Source organism: Limulus polyphemus, unplaced genomic scaffold, assembly GCF_000517525.1.
Source record: "Limulus polyphemus unplaced genomic scaffold, Limulus_polyphemus-2.1.2 Scaffold6866, whole genome shotgun sequence".
In the NCBI taxonomy this organism is placed as follows: Eukaryota; Metazoa; Arthropoda; class Merostomata; order Xiphosura; family Limulidae; genus Limulus; species Limulus polyphemus.
In genome coordinates this window covers 5,139-19,314 of record NW_013672476.1, presented here as the reverse complement: position 1 = coordinate 19,314, position 14,176 = coordinate 5,139, and the positions used below count along the sequence as shown (strand labels likewise).

Sequence of the window (14,176 nt, the reverse complement as noted above, 5' to 3'; positions counted from 1 at the left end):
ATATCTTATACAGTATTAATGTATCTTATCATCTCATCATAAAATGCAACTTCTTACATATATCTTTGAACATAAAATTCTACTCAAAGTCTGAGTTCTTTATCAGAATAATGAATACTAATTCTGTGAAACACAACTTAAAAATTTTACAGCTCAAAATAATGTTAACAGTAATGTTACCCAACTAATAAAACAAGGCATTCTAATCTTTATAAGTAAGAACGTAAGAAGAGTATATCTTTTTATTTTTATTTTTTACTTTTTTCTTTAAGTTGGTAGTTTGCTCTGACCTGAAGTTAGTTATTTAATTACCTGTACTCATTGCCAGGTTGATTTTTACTTTTTTCTTTAAGTTGGTAGTTTGCTCTGACCTGAAGTTAGTTATTTAATTACCTGTACTCATTGCCAGGTTGATTTTTACTTTTTTCTTTAAGTTGGTAGTTTACTCTGACCTGAAGTTAGTATTACTTAAAAATCTTGTGAAACTGAACTAGAAATCCCAGTGGGAATGAGCCCCAAAACTTAAGCAGCATTAATATCTGTACAACATGGCCATCATAATCCATAATCATGATGCCTACAAGACTGAATTTTTGAGGTGTTATCAAGGTAAAGCTGCTGTTTTTGAAATCAAGCAAAGATTGACAAAAAACAAACAAACAAACATTTTACACTAAAGCCTTGTAAAATCTTGTTGAAGTCAAAAACTTAATATGATATTTAGACTGTGATGAAAAGATCTTATGGTTATGATCCTGTAAAAAATGCTACGATCTTTCATCATAAACTAGCTATTATTATAACACATGGTGTGTAAATAAATATGAAAGATTTAGTAATAAAGTTCGGAATCTTATTGCAATATTCATTATATTATTAGGTCTTTCAAGACCCTGTTGAAATCTTATTATGCTCCAAGAGAAACTTGCACAATTTTATCTACAAATAATGTGGTTTATCAGGAAAGTTTTGAAAAATCTGTATGACTACGTGTTATCTTGAGGAGCTTCTAATCTATTTTCCGCCAGTCTTCATGATTTTGTAAGTTTCTATATTTTTCTCTGGCTTCCTCTTTCCATATATTCATAAAGATTATTTGTGACTTGTTATTTTCTGTACCACATAATTATTGTATAGGATTTCCATTTAAGACAACAAGTCTTTGTTTCATTTTGCACAGAATTTAAAGTCCTACACAAAATTCTTATAAGAATATTTTTAAGATTTTAATAGTCTGATTATTTGGCTAACAGCAACTCCTTAAAATTATACAACCACTGAAAACTGTTTGAGACTTTGTATTAAAATTAATTCTAAATATATAAAACATTTTAAAATCATTTTTGAAGTTTAATTACAACAAAAGTCACTAGCCTATAGAAACCAACTTCAACACAAGAAAAATTACACCATAACTAGTCATATAAATCTGCTAAATCAACTTTCACATTATAATTTTAGAAACTTAGTCACAAAAATTAATATATGCAGCAAGAGCTTAACTTAATCACAAAATGAATCATTATTCTACTGACAGTTATTTGTTATCTTGTGTACATGTACAACTATATCTGCTGCATGCTGAAACTTATTGACAAAGTGATGTCAGTTGGATATGAAATATACACAAACAAATACATATCAGTAGTCAGGGTACAACAGATTTTTTTTCTTTTACTTAATTAAAAAATTATTCTGATTTCAAAAATTACTATTTTTTACATTAAATAAATAAAGGCTTACAGGTACATTATTGTTAACCTTATTGGTTCAGTACTGGCCTACAATCCTACCAAGCCAAGTTTCTATGCATGGTTTATGTGTGTGTGTATAAACAAGTAAATATATCAGGTTTAACTTATGGACATGATAGGTCCTCCTTCCATAAACATTATTCTAAACTTAATTAAACTACTACTAATATAGACACATTTTGATATTTGTTTTAATTTTAACTTTAATCCTGGAACAGTAGGATTATGAGGGAATACATGTACAGATATGTTACAAAGCATTCATGCTAAACAGGTCAATGTCACTAAACATAAGCTTGTATTGTTATACAGATAATGTAGAGCCTGAATATTAAATGTTACCAAAATGGTGCAATATTACCTTGCAAGTATACTTTGTAATCACATTCTGAGTCAACCATTTCTGGCATCCTCTACTTTTATTCATTATATCTAAAGTAAGTTTTGTTCACTCCACTACACTGCACTTTAAATTTACCTAAGAGAAAAATGTTTCTACAAGTGCAATTAATAAAGGGGATATTGTTTTTACAACAATAGAACCTTTAATTACAAGTGTTACTCATTACAAAACTAATCATATTCTTAGAGATACCTAAACAAAAGAACATATATTCTAAAGTACAAAACAAACAAACAGTTCTATGTCAAAGTATATTTTTAACTTCTTTTTGGTTATTAACTGCATGGATCATATGTAGTGTGCTTAACTGACCTCCAAACCTGGTATCAGTACTGGGCCATCTTAATCTCATTATTTCCATAAGTGCAATTGAGAAAAGTTCTTGCACTATGTGTTTTCAATGAAACTTATCATTTAACAAAGGTTAGATACACACATACATTTACTAGTACAGTAAATATTTTTTTTAGAACAGTCCTCAATTTGAACTGTGTAGTTAAAACTGTTTTGTACACAACTGAGTTCATTATCTGTAACTTATTTACTCTTAAATACCTGAACACACATACAAAATATTATCTGATCACATTAAAAACTATTAATTTTTACCACATAAATACTGAATATGCATAAAACATTGTATAAAAGGTATACATTTGTGATGATAGCAGTAAATGAAATTTATATATTTGTGATAGATTACATATTAATGCCACAAAAAAAAGTCAATCCATGAAAATTCTAAAACAAAATCTACAATATCTTTAGCATAGTTTTGTTTGATATTTGTAAACATTTAGAAATGTGTATCATAAAACAATTCTGTAAATGAAATACTGATATATGAAACAAAAAACAAACTTTCTGTGTGATATGCAGCACAATGCCATACATCAAAATCACAGCTAGTGATCTTGAATACACCCTCACTCTTGATTCTAACCTTTTACAAGAAAATTTCATTTTCTTTCTCATGTGCTGGATACAAGTGTATTTCTACCAATAGAAGAGTAGTGATCCACTGTCAGATGTTCTCAAGCAATGATAATGCTAAGACTGTATGCTTTAAAGCAGGTGTGTAGATTGGTTTTGTTACTCTCTACCTGTCTTTCACCATACTTGTATGATGAACCTAATGGAGGAATTACATTGTACAACTGTGAGAATTTTTCCAGGATTCCTTCTAATTAAAGACCTGTTGTTTTGATTAGTAGTCTATGTAAGGTTATGGATATGATTGTTAATGCTCTTTTTTTGTTTGGTTCCTACAATCAAGCAACCTCCTTTTGAATACTAACCGTGGATTCTGTAAATAGTTACTCACACCACTGGAATATCACATAGTTGCACATGTGAAATAAAATTGTTTCTCTCCAAAAATAGTACTCATACAATCTTCTCTGAAAAATCAGTAAATCCAAGAAAAGCTGGGCAATTAGTGGAACTTCCTAATAGATTAATTAGGTTTATCAACTGATTACGTTCAACTAATCATTATTCTCATATGAGACTAAACTAACCATTTTCAACTTGTTTGGATTTTTTCTAAAGACATTTTCAAATTACCCTTCATTTAACATGATAGACATCTTCAGATACAACAATTTGGGATTCATTTACTTTTTTAATCCTAAACTGTTGTACTTGTAAATGTATCATGTACACATGTAAGAAGCTGAAAAAAAAGTAATACCATTCTGTGGGTTTCTCTTTGCAAATTTTCACAAGACTACAAAAATGAAATACAGTAATTCTTTGCTAAAAAAATTGTCCTTAGATTTCATGTGGTAAAACTAGTAAAGATTGTTGCCACAGCAAGTAATGTCATGGAAAAAAATTCATGCCAGTCCTAGAAAAACAAAGACAGTATAACATTTACTATCTGGAAAGAAAACTTGTAATGGTACTAAATGATCACCTCTTTACATAAGAAACATTAAAATCTTGGTAATATGAAAAATCTTTATTTACAAACATTTCATAATTTTTTTATAACTCTATTATCAGTATGAAAAACAAAAAATCAACTTAAGTATAAAAAACATAAGTTGTTGATATGGATGAAAGTTTAGAAAGACCACATTAAGATGATTATTATTTTTACATTTTTCAGTGCAGGCAAGAAGAGATAGTAGAAACATATATACATGCTTAGAAATCAATAAATCAAGCATCTTAAAGGTTACTGTACTATGTTGAGATTAAGTGGCAAATGATTATAGACAAACTTTAGCTTTCCCCCATCTCCGTGCCTTCCAATCTGACTTGAGCTAGTTGAAATTAAACAGGAGCCCTATGCCTTTATATAAGTTAACAACTTAATGGTATTATGTACTGTTACACTGTTATTAGTACATGTTACATAATTAGTTAAATGAGCACATTATTCAGCAATCAAAATTTTTATGAGCAAATAAATAATAATTAATACCAGTTTGTCAAAACATTTTTTATTATTGCATTCTTACTCTAGGTAATTGTAGTTATATCTGTAGCTTGAATTAAATAAATAATATATTATGTTAAAGCTACTAAGTTAATACTTGCACATACAGGATAACATCAACAGCATGCATCATTGTAGCTAGTTAGGTAACCAACAACCACTAGGCCAAACTCTAACATTCCGGAGTTACGTACAAGCAGAATGCACATATACTGTCACCTGCAAATTATGAGGAAAGGAAGTAGTAATAGCTAACATTTCTATTTCTTGGATGGTTAATCAAAAATAGTAATAATAGAAAACACTGACTTTGATTGGTTGATTATTTTTGTGAATCAAACATTAATTGATTAATAATGATAAATCATATTGGCAATATTTCAATTTCTTGAATAACTGGAATAATCAAAAACTGCAATAATTGAAATTGCCAATTTTGTTTAGTTCTTTATTCTCATAACATTAATCAATTTAATGAATTAATCAATTTATTTAATGAATTATTTTACATGACACTAATCAATGAAAGTGATGCTCATATGGAACTTAATATATTGATTAATCAAGTTAATCACCCATCTCTAAAACCAGTAACATTTGTGTAAGTTGACATATATGAATTATTAATCCAGGTAATAATTTCCTTTTGGATTATTTTATATTACTACAAAATCAATTTTGATTTATGATACAAGTAGTTGTACAAGTAAATTAACAAAACAGATAAATCTGTTTATTTTTGTATTATTCAATTAAAACTAGTAACCTATTTTGGTGCTACTATAGTGTGCGGTCTACTGGGACTTTTAAACTATAGCGTGCGGTTACTGAGACTTTTACACTTAGTTAAATAGACAGGTCAGGTGGGGTCTTCTATGATCCATCTAGGGTAGGGGTAATAGGGTCCAGTGGGTCTTGGTAGACTACGGATACTGCGGTAGACCGCACGATAGTAACACCCCTACTTTTGTGAAAAATTATAAATCTTTAATATAATAACTTTAACCTTGTTAATTTGAAATGTCTGTTCGTTCATACTAAATACTTAAATTTTCTTTCCAAAACCATCTATTAGATTTTTTGCAGTTTTTTAAAGTACATTTTATGAAGGTGAAGAATATTTTTTGTGCTAGAGTACAGCAGTTAATGATAAAAAAAAAAAACCATGAAAACATTGCCTTGTTTTTTTTTATTAACAAAGGTAGAATATAAAATTGAAACAAGTTAAAACCTGTAGCAAACAGTGCAGAGAATTATACATAAAACATTTCAAAGCTTACAAATAAAACTATTATGGATATTCAACTGTACAAGTTTTCAATACATTCTTAAAATAACATATCAGTTAGTAAAAAAAATATCTGTAAACTATAATGGTAATCTACCAAAATAACTTTACGCTATTTCTGTTACTCAAATCAAGCAAGTTTTAAGTTAGAAGAAACAAAGTTATGTTATTCTCAAATACAAAATTGGTTACTACTTCTCACAGCTTTATCTTTTATGATCTAATCTGACCTATATTCTTTATGTATTATATATACCTATGTGACCTATTTTGTATAACCAAAGGACACTATTTGACTTAAAACTCCAAATATGTGCTTGTTGTTCTCATTAACTTGGGTTAAGCATATGCTATATCACTTGCACATCTATCTTTTGGTAGTATGTTTGTAACAGTTATGATTTTTAAAGTACATTTAATTATTAATTGATTCTTTCTGTTCTTAGAGAAAAAAATTACTATTGCTTTTTAAAATTTTATATTAACAAAGTTATTTTTTAATAGCTTCAGTAACTGCATTCTATAAATCCTTGCATTTACAAAACTATACTTTTTATAAGCTTTTCCCAAGCAAAGTTTCAAGTCTGTATAACAATCTTCACAAATATTAATCAACTGTGTCATGACACACTTGTTTCATAATAAATCATTAACATAGCTTAAATATGCTGGAATTGGAACTAAACTTGCTTAAATGTGCCTTGGTTTATTTTCACATTATATTTACTTAAATGCATCAAAATAACTGGTAATACACATCTGATAAAAATGGCATTTGTAATAATACAATGTTTGAAAAATATTTCATTGTGTAAAAAACACAAACATGCAATTTTGATGTTAATTGGATGGGAGGGAAGAAACAGAACCATCTTTTCTCATTTTGCCCTTTTATGAGCTCCATTATCCCTGGAACTATTATTAAGGATGTTACTTTTCCTTGACTCATGCATCGCTCTATTTAGAAACCAATAAGAGCTGTCTGAACTCAAGAATGGGGTTAATGTGGAAGGCTTGAATGAGTACCAAGAACTACAAATGTGAAGACAGAGACTCAAGTGATTAACTTAGAAAATGTATTTCCCTACTGAAGGTCTCATAAGCTAATACTAAGAAAAGTATAAATCTTGTAGGACTCCACATAATAACGTGGATTAAGGGAAGACACTAAAGTAATCTCTAAGCTAGAATGGAGAACTGAGTGAACTTGTTAACAAATAAACTACTTGAAAAAAATGTGGAAAACTTCCAACCTTAATAATCTATGGAATGAGCTGCCATCAACAGTAGTGGAGACTGGCAACTTGCAATATTTGAAGAAGAGCTGCCATCAACAGTAGTGGAGACTGGCACCTTACAATAGTTGAAGAAGAGCTGCCATCAACAGTAATGGAAACTGGCACCTTATAATAGTTGAAGAAGAGCTGCCATCAACAGTGTAAGGTGCCAGTCTCCACTACTGTTGATGGCAGTTCTTCTTCAACTATTATAAGGTGCCAGTTTCCATTAATAGTTGAAGAAAAGCTGCTATCAACAGTAGTGGAGACAGGTGCCTTACAATATTTTAAGAGCTGCCATCAACAGTAGTGGAGACTGGCACCTTACAATAGTTGAAAAAAGGGAATTGATGATTTCCTAAAAAAAGGGGGTGGTTTAATTTTTTTACTTTTTTTGTTTTGGGGTTGTAGATGGTGGATTCATCATTTAAGGACCAAATGGCTACTTACTGTATGTATGTATGTAAGGAAAGTAACCAACCAAAGCTTCATATTTTATATAAAATAAAGCTCCAACTGGAGTTTAAAATTCAAAAACAGCTAAAATGAGATAAAAAAAAAGCACCATTTAAACACATTTTGCCACTGTTAATGTGGCATCATCACGTATTCAGCACAATTGTTATATGGTTGACGTCACCAACTGGGTGTACTTAAGAGTCGTGTACAACTGTGCTGAATATCTGATGATGCAACGTTAACAGTGGCAAAACATTGTTTTTAAATCATGTATTTTTACTATCCCATTTTAACCATTCTAAATTTGGAGGGTGTGGGATACCTCAAACATTTATATTTATGTTGAAAGGTTGTTCAACTGGAGTTACTTGTTTCTAATGGTTTATCTGGCTAAGTTGATAAGAACTGCTATGACTTGAAGAGCTTATTCTTAGCTATCATGGTTTGGAGTTTCTTCTTTGCAATGATTTACGATTATTATATGTACATTATCCAAAAAAAATAAAAAATTGGAATTTGAATACCAATGTATCAAAAGAAAAAAAAAGAGAAGAGTAAAATGGAAATTAAACTATAACAATTGAAATTTAATAGTTACTGTTAAGTGTGAAGCTACAGGAAAAACAAAATTATACACAGTGGTTAAAAATATAAAAAACTTTATACAGAAGGGCATTTGTGTAAAGTTTGTGGCTTGATTGCATTGGAGGAAAAGCATACTTTTTGTGCTTAAACTAGTATGACAACTTCTTAAGGTGCAGTACTGAAATATGAAAGCTTATGAGTCAATCTACTTAAGTCCCACAAACTAAAGAGAAAAAAAAAGGTAAATAAATGCTTCATAGAACTCTAGCCCTTTGCTTAGAGATGGAGGAACCAAGGGCTAAGGAAATAAAAAATGTGAAACCTTTATTTAGTTGCATGCAAATAACAACTAGGCTATTATTAACACTCCTGTTTAAATTTATTTTGAAAGCAGATGGGTTGTAGACATAAGGAAACATCTTTCTGAAATGAAGTGACCTGAAACTTGTGTTAAAAATCCTGGGCCAAGTTCCAAAATGTATCACAACTGATGTTCGATGAAACACTATTACAGTAAAATAACAAGGTCTCTAAACTTTCTTGTATGGTTTTTATTATTTTGACATTTTGGAAAACAATTATTCTCAGCAAGAAAACCCTCTTGAAAAATTAGACAAGATGTTTTTCAATACAATAAACTTATTTTGTGGTATTTTGTTTAAACTCTCATACAATATTTTTAACTTAATATTCTTAAACATGTATGGTAATTACTGGTTTGTTCATTATGATGCTAATGCAGAACTTGATCTTAACTTCTGAAGACACTAGCAAATGGCTGCAGGTATTCTTTTTTTTCCATTAACAAATTTGAGACTGCTATTAGATAACACCATTATTATCTAAAATTAACATAATTGATTATTTCATACATTAAATGTTAGTAAATATATATAATGTCCTATTTAAATGTATAAATTTTCTGCATAAAATATCAACTCCTTTAGAACATATGCAAGTGTTTTTATTTTAAATATTTTACAAAAGTTAAGAGACACTTGATTTGGACACAAACTGGTGTATTTGGACCACATGCACCTAGATCAACAAAGTCTACAATATCCCACTGCTGATGGCCGCCCTATACTAAAACAATAATTTCTTATTCAATGTTTAAACACCAAAAGCTGGCAAAGCATTAGAAGTGAGTAGGCCTAACATTTGTGCTAATCATGGACAAATTAAAAGTAATGTGGAAAACACATGTGCAGCTTATTTGATGTCTATATCATTATTATCTTTAACAAGCAGCCACTTGGGCATAGTATTTCTAACCACCCTACTGGTAAAACTGCACTACAGAAGCCAGATGGTGTAAATCCATGTGCTAATTACCTTGGAAACAAATCAAATTAGATAAAATTGCAGTCTTACTATCATTATTTTCTGCTAATTAGCCTGGGTTTCATGTAGCTTAAACAGGGATTACAAAAGAAGCAAGTGAAATATTCTTGTTAATCATAAATATAGGAATTTTCTGCATTCAGAATTTTCCAATATAAATAACTGACAAGGATGTATTGATACTTAAACAGTTAGAATCTATAAATCTTTCATTTGACATGTGTATTATCAAATTTTTCTAGTGTCTTCTAAGTTTTACTAGCAAAACTGCAACACTAACCAGCAATTTGATATTTGGCCATATTTTTGATCCCTGAACTCAAAAAAATAGTTTTATAAATGAAAATAAAACTATATAAATTATGTTTTTTACAAAAACAAAACTGCTACAAATCACTTAACTTTCGTTTCGTTAGCCAATATCCCAGTACACTTTTTGTACAAATAAATATTAAGAATTACATTAATAAACCTTTTCACAACTATTCACTAAAGTCAGTTATACAAACATATAACGATCATGATATATATAATAGAGCAGGGTGAATAACTTCTGGTCTTAACTGAGTAATACAAAAACAAACTGCATTCACCAGTCTAATAAATGATGCCAAAGAATCCAAAAGAAAAATATTACCTGGATTAATAATATACTGCTACATCAACTTTCAAATATGTCATTGATTTTAAAGCTGGGTGATTTACCCCATTCATTAATACAAATGATTATCTATGAGTACAGATTACATCCATTAGTGTCATGTAAAATAACTAATTAATCAAAATTAAAATCATATTGATTATTATCACAAAAATAATCAACCAACTGAAATTAGTACAACTGATTGTTAGTTTTCAATTATTACAACCATTGAAGTAATTAAAATATTACCATTATGATCTCTCATTATTGTTATTATTTAATTCAAGATTCTTCAGCTTAATCAATTAATGTTGTGACAAACAAAAATAATCAATTAATTGAAATTAATGTTTTCGATTATTAGTATTTTTGATCATTCCAACTACTTAAGTCCTGTGTAAAATGATCAGTTGAAGGTAATCAATTAATGAGCCTGACAATTAATTATCAAATTACACTAATCATTCAGCTCTACTATGCATACTAAATACTACAACCCTACAGGAATGCATATTTATAGCTCAAAAGAGTCAAATTTAAAAAGTGCTGTGGAAGATAAATAGAAGAAACTTTACAATATATTAATCTTTGCTAATAACATCTTACATTGTCGATCCTCTTCTTTATTTATCCTATTTGCATAATAAACCTAGTTAATCTACTGCCTTCTGGTTTTGATCATTTCACTTAGTTTACAATATTATTCATTTCAAAGATTATATTTCACAAGTCACAGTTCGTACTGCTATCCTACAATTATGGATATTTTCCCTCAAATATAAATGGAAATATTTATAGAGGTTCTGTTTTTTCACCAGTGTTCTGATGCTCTCCTTGCATTGTTATAACCAGCTATGAGGCAACTGAGACAGATGCTTTGGTAGTTTCTAGAGCAGGGGTGCACTACTCAATTTCTTGTCGATGGGCAATTTTGAATGTGATTGAGACTTCCATAATATTTCTTCCTCTGAAAAGTTTTGAGCCATTTGCATTTTCTATTAATTCTAAAGACTATTCAATAAAATTTCTATTCAATTGTGATGCAGAAACTCTTAAATTTAATAACAAACATAAATATTTCCATCACATTAAAAAAAAACTTCCCACACTACAATTTTGTTATGGGCTGTACAAAATGAGCTGGCAGACCAATTTTGGCCCACGGGCCATATGTTGTGTACTTCTGTTCTAAACCCCGAAACATTTATTTGATTGGCAGTAGACCTAACACTCAAATTTACAAAGGAAAAAGACTATCATTCTAATACTGAAGAATTATGTTACACAGGGAAAATTGCAACACCTTTTAGAGATTTGCATTTCCCTCCCTTTAGTAATAGCAGTTTTGAATAACAGGTTTATTTAATATATTTAATTCTGTAAAGAGCTTTGAAATAGAGAATATCCCAGCATTAAGGTTGGATTAGGTAGGATGACTGCTGTTGTTGATCATAATTAAAGAGGTACTTTAATAAGAGTGATACATTTTAGGTAAAATAGTTAATTAGTACATATGGAACAATTAAAAAATAAGAAAAGAGGGCTACATGTATGTGTACCAGAAAATAATATTTTCTTGAGAAATTTCAAGTTTTTTTTTGTTTCTAAGAATCAGCTTTCTGTTTTATAACACATTTGTAACTTTATATGCATTTGAAATTAACATACATTCATTCTGTGATTATTCAGGTTTGATTCAATATGGATTTTCGCTTTTCATTCTAATATGCGAGACAACTTAAGTAACATTAGGAAGTGAGCCTCTAAGATGAATCATACTGTATCATTTTGCACAAGCTACCCCATACATCCCCAGCCCAGTCATTATGCACTCGCTCATGCAAAATTAAGTGACTTGATAGGTTATGACTTCTGAATTATATTAATTAAAATAAAGAGCCAATTTGAAGAAAATTACCTTCTGTCGAAATCTGGTTATTTGTGCAGCCAAATTCAAATTATTTTCTTCAAAACTATTTTATTTTTTTGACAGTCTAAATATAATTCATATAAGATCTTTCAACTCTGAAAGGTAATTCAATAAAGTTACTTCTATCTGTAGATATGATATTCAGATTTGTTAACTATAGCAGTAGATCTATTTGAAGTAATGAAATAATTTTTAAACTGTACCATTCATCAAATTACCTACATTACACATCTTGCCTAACTCAAAAAAGGAAAGGAATACACTGTAATGAAAGGATTTAACAACAAAGAGATTGCCATTTTTTGTCATTTTCTTCGGATTTCAAATATAATATCAAACAACAACAAAAACCACACTCAGTGTAGAAGGTATCACTCAAACAAAAAACACTTCATCCCTGTTATTCATACCAGTAAGCTTAGAAGTTGACATCTCTGATTTATATTGGGGAGGGTCCACTATATCACTATTTTTTTTGCTGAAGATGCAAACACACAACAAAAATATGAAAGCATATCAAATCACTATTGGACCTTCTGAGAAGTAAGCAGAAAGTACAAGAATGCAAAAACAAATGATCTACAACAGTAGGCATCAAACAGAAACAAGTAAACAATGTCAAAGACATTTCAGTGTTTAAGATATAAATCATTCTTGTTGAAAAATTAGAGCAAAGAGAAAAGAACTAAGTTACAGTGCTTTTTTTTTATCTGTTACGTACACCAAGCCTTAACTGTTACTAACTGACCATGGCAGCAGTTTTAAATAAATTACATGAAAGTGTAATGCATAATAAAAATCAATGGTAGCTACAAATGGACTGTAGTGAATTGAAAAGCAACTTAGTTCATAATTTTTTATCTTGTTATATTTATTAATGCTGGGTTGACTTTTATGTTGAGTGCTAGAAAGCTTGGAATTTGATAAATAATAATGTTCACCTTTGTTGTTGTGACAGTTCTACATTCAAAACGGCCTTATGCAACTTTGTATCTTTTGTCTTATTGGTTGAAGATGCTATACGCTTTATTTCGTTTTGTGTTATGCTTAATATATACACACATACACATACATTTGGGTATATATATATATATATATATATATAGTTTCTGTAATTTTAAAATATTTAATCTTAGTTTTCTAAAACGGGTTTATTTGAAATAGATTGACTACTAATTAACATTATTCAATTACAAATGAATTGAATGGTAATTAGGACTAGTACTCGTACAGGTCCTAATTGTAAGTTGCAGTTAAAATAAAGTGATACTGATATCTCTTTGATACCGGTTCCCAACGACATCTCTGTCACTTCGTATATCCAAGTTCTGGTCTTCAAAAGCTTCATCTTTGTCCAACGAGTAAGATGCAAAACAGTAAAGTATTAGTACTAGTATTACTAATGTTTAACTAGTACCACTGCTACTACTGTAGTACTGTGACTCGTGAGTGTGTAATTATTTTACAATATTATTATATTAATAACGATAACTTTACTTAGTCTACCTACTGGCTTAATTTTATTAAACATTTAATAAAAAACTATAACCAACATCAAGAACAACAAATATGTATTCACCTGTTTAGTCGTACAACTGGGTAACACATGAAAAAAACATTAGCAAGAAGATCTTGATGTTATGAACACAGACGAATCGCTTACCAATTTTGTCTTACGATTGGACAAATCTACCTTGACGCCATATTCATGTAAAAGTAAAACCTCTAGCTTCCGCTATCAACAAAGATGTTGGAGAGCCCTCTATCGAGCACATTCCGTGAAAGAGACAGAGACAAAATAAATAAAAGATTCTAAGCTGTGCCAACGATCTGGATGGCGTTATTGAATCTGGAAATGGGTTATTCTTTTTACCTTCCATTCATAAACTTTCACTCCGTAATATCTCTGAGTGATATAACATTAAACATTAATTTTTCTGCTTTTATTTGTGTTGAAGTTGTTTTCGTATGAGTGCATTACTAAATATTTAAAGTCATGAACAAATAACAATGTGGTATTTTCAGGTGACCGATTTCCCCGACACGT

The 14,176-nt window shown here is 29.7% G+C and overlaps 1 protein-coding gene across 1 annotated transcript in view; it reads right to left on the bottom strand.

Annotated features, from left to right (window-relative positions):
- The window catches only part of LOC106474138, a gene marked incomplete at its 3' end in the record, with an annotated part of 34,546 nt that extends 20,735 nt beyond the window's left edge, over positions 1 to 13,811 (bottom strand). Inside the window, exons 1-2 of the mRNA XM_022402501.1 lie at positions 13,793 to 13,811; positions 4,711 to 4,822 (exon numbers count right to left, since the gene is read on the bottom strand). The remainder of the gene's footprint in view (positions 1 to 4,710; positions 4,823 to 13,792) is intronic.
- Between the last annotated feature and the right edge of the window lie 365 nt (positions 13,812 to 14,176).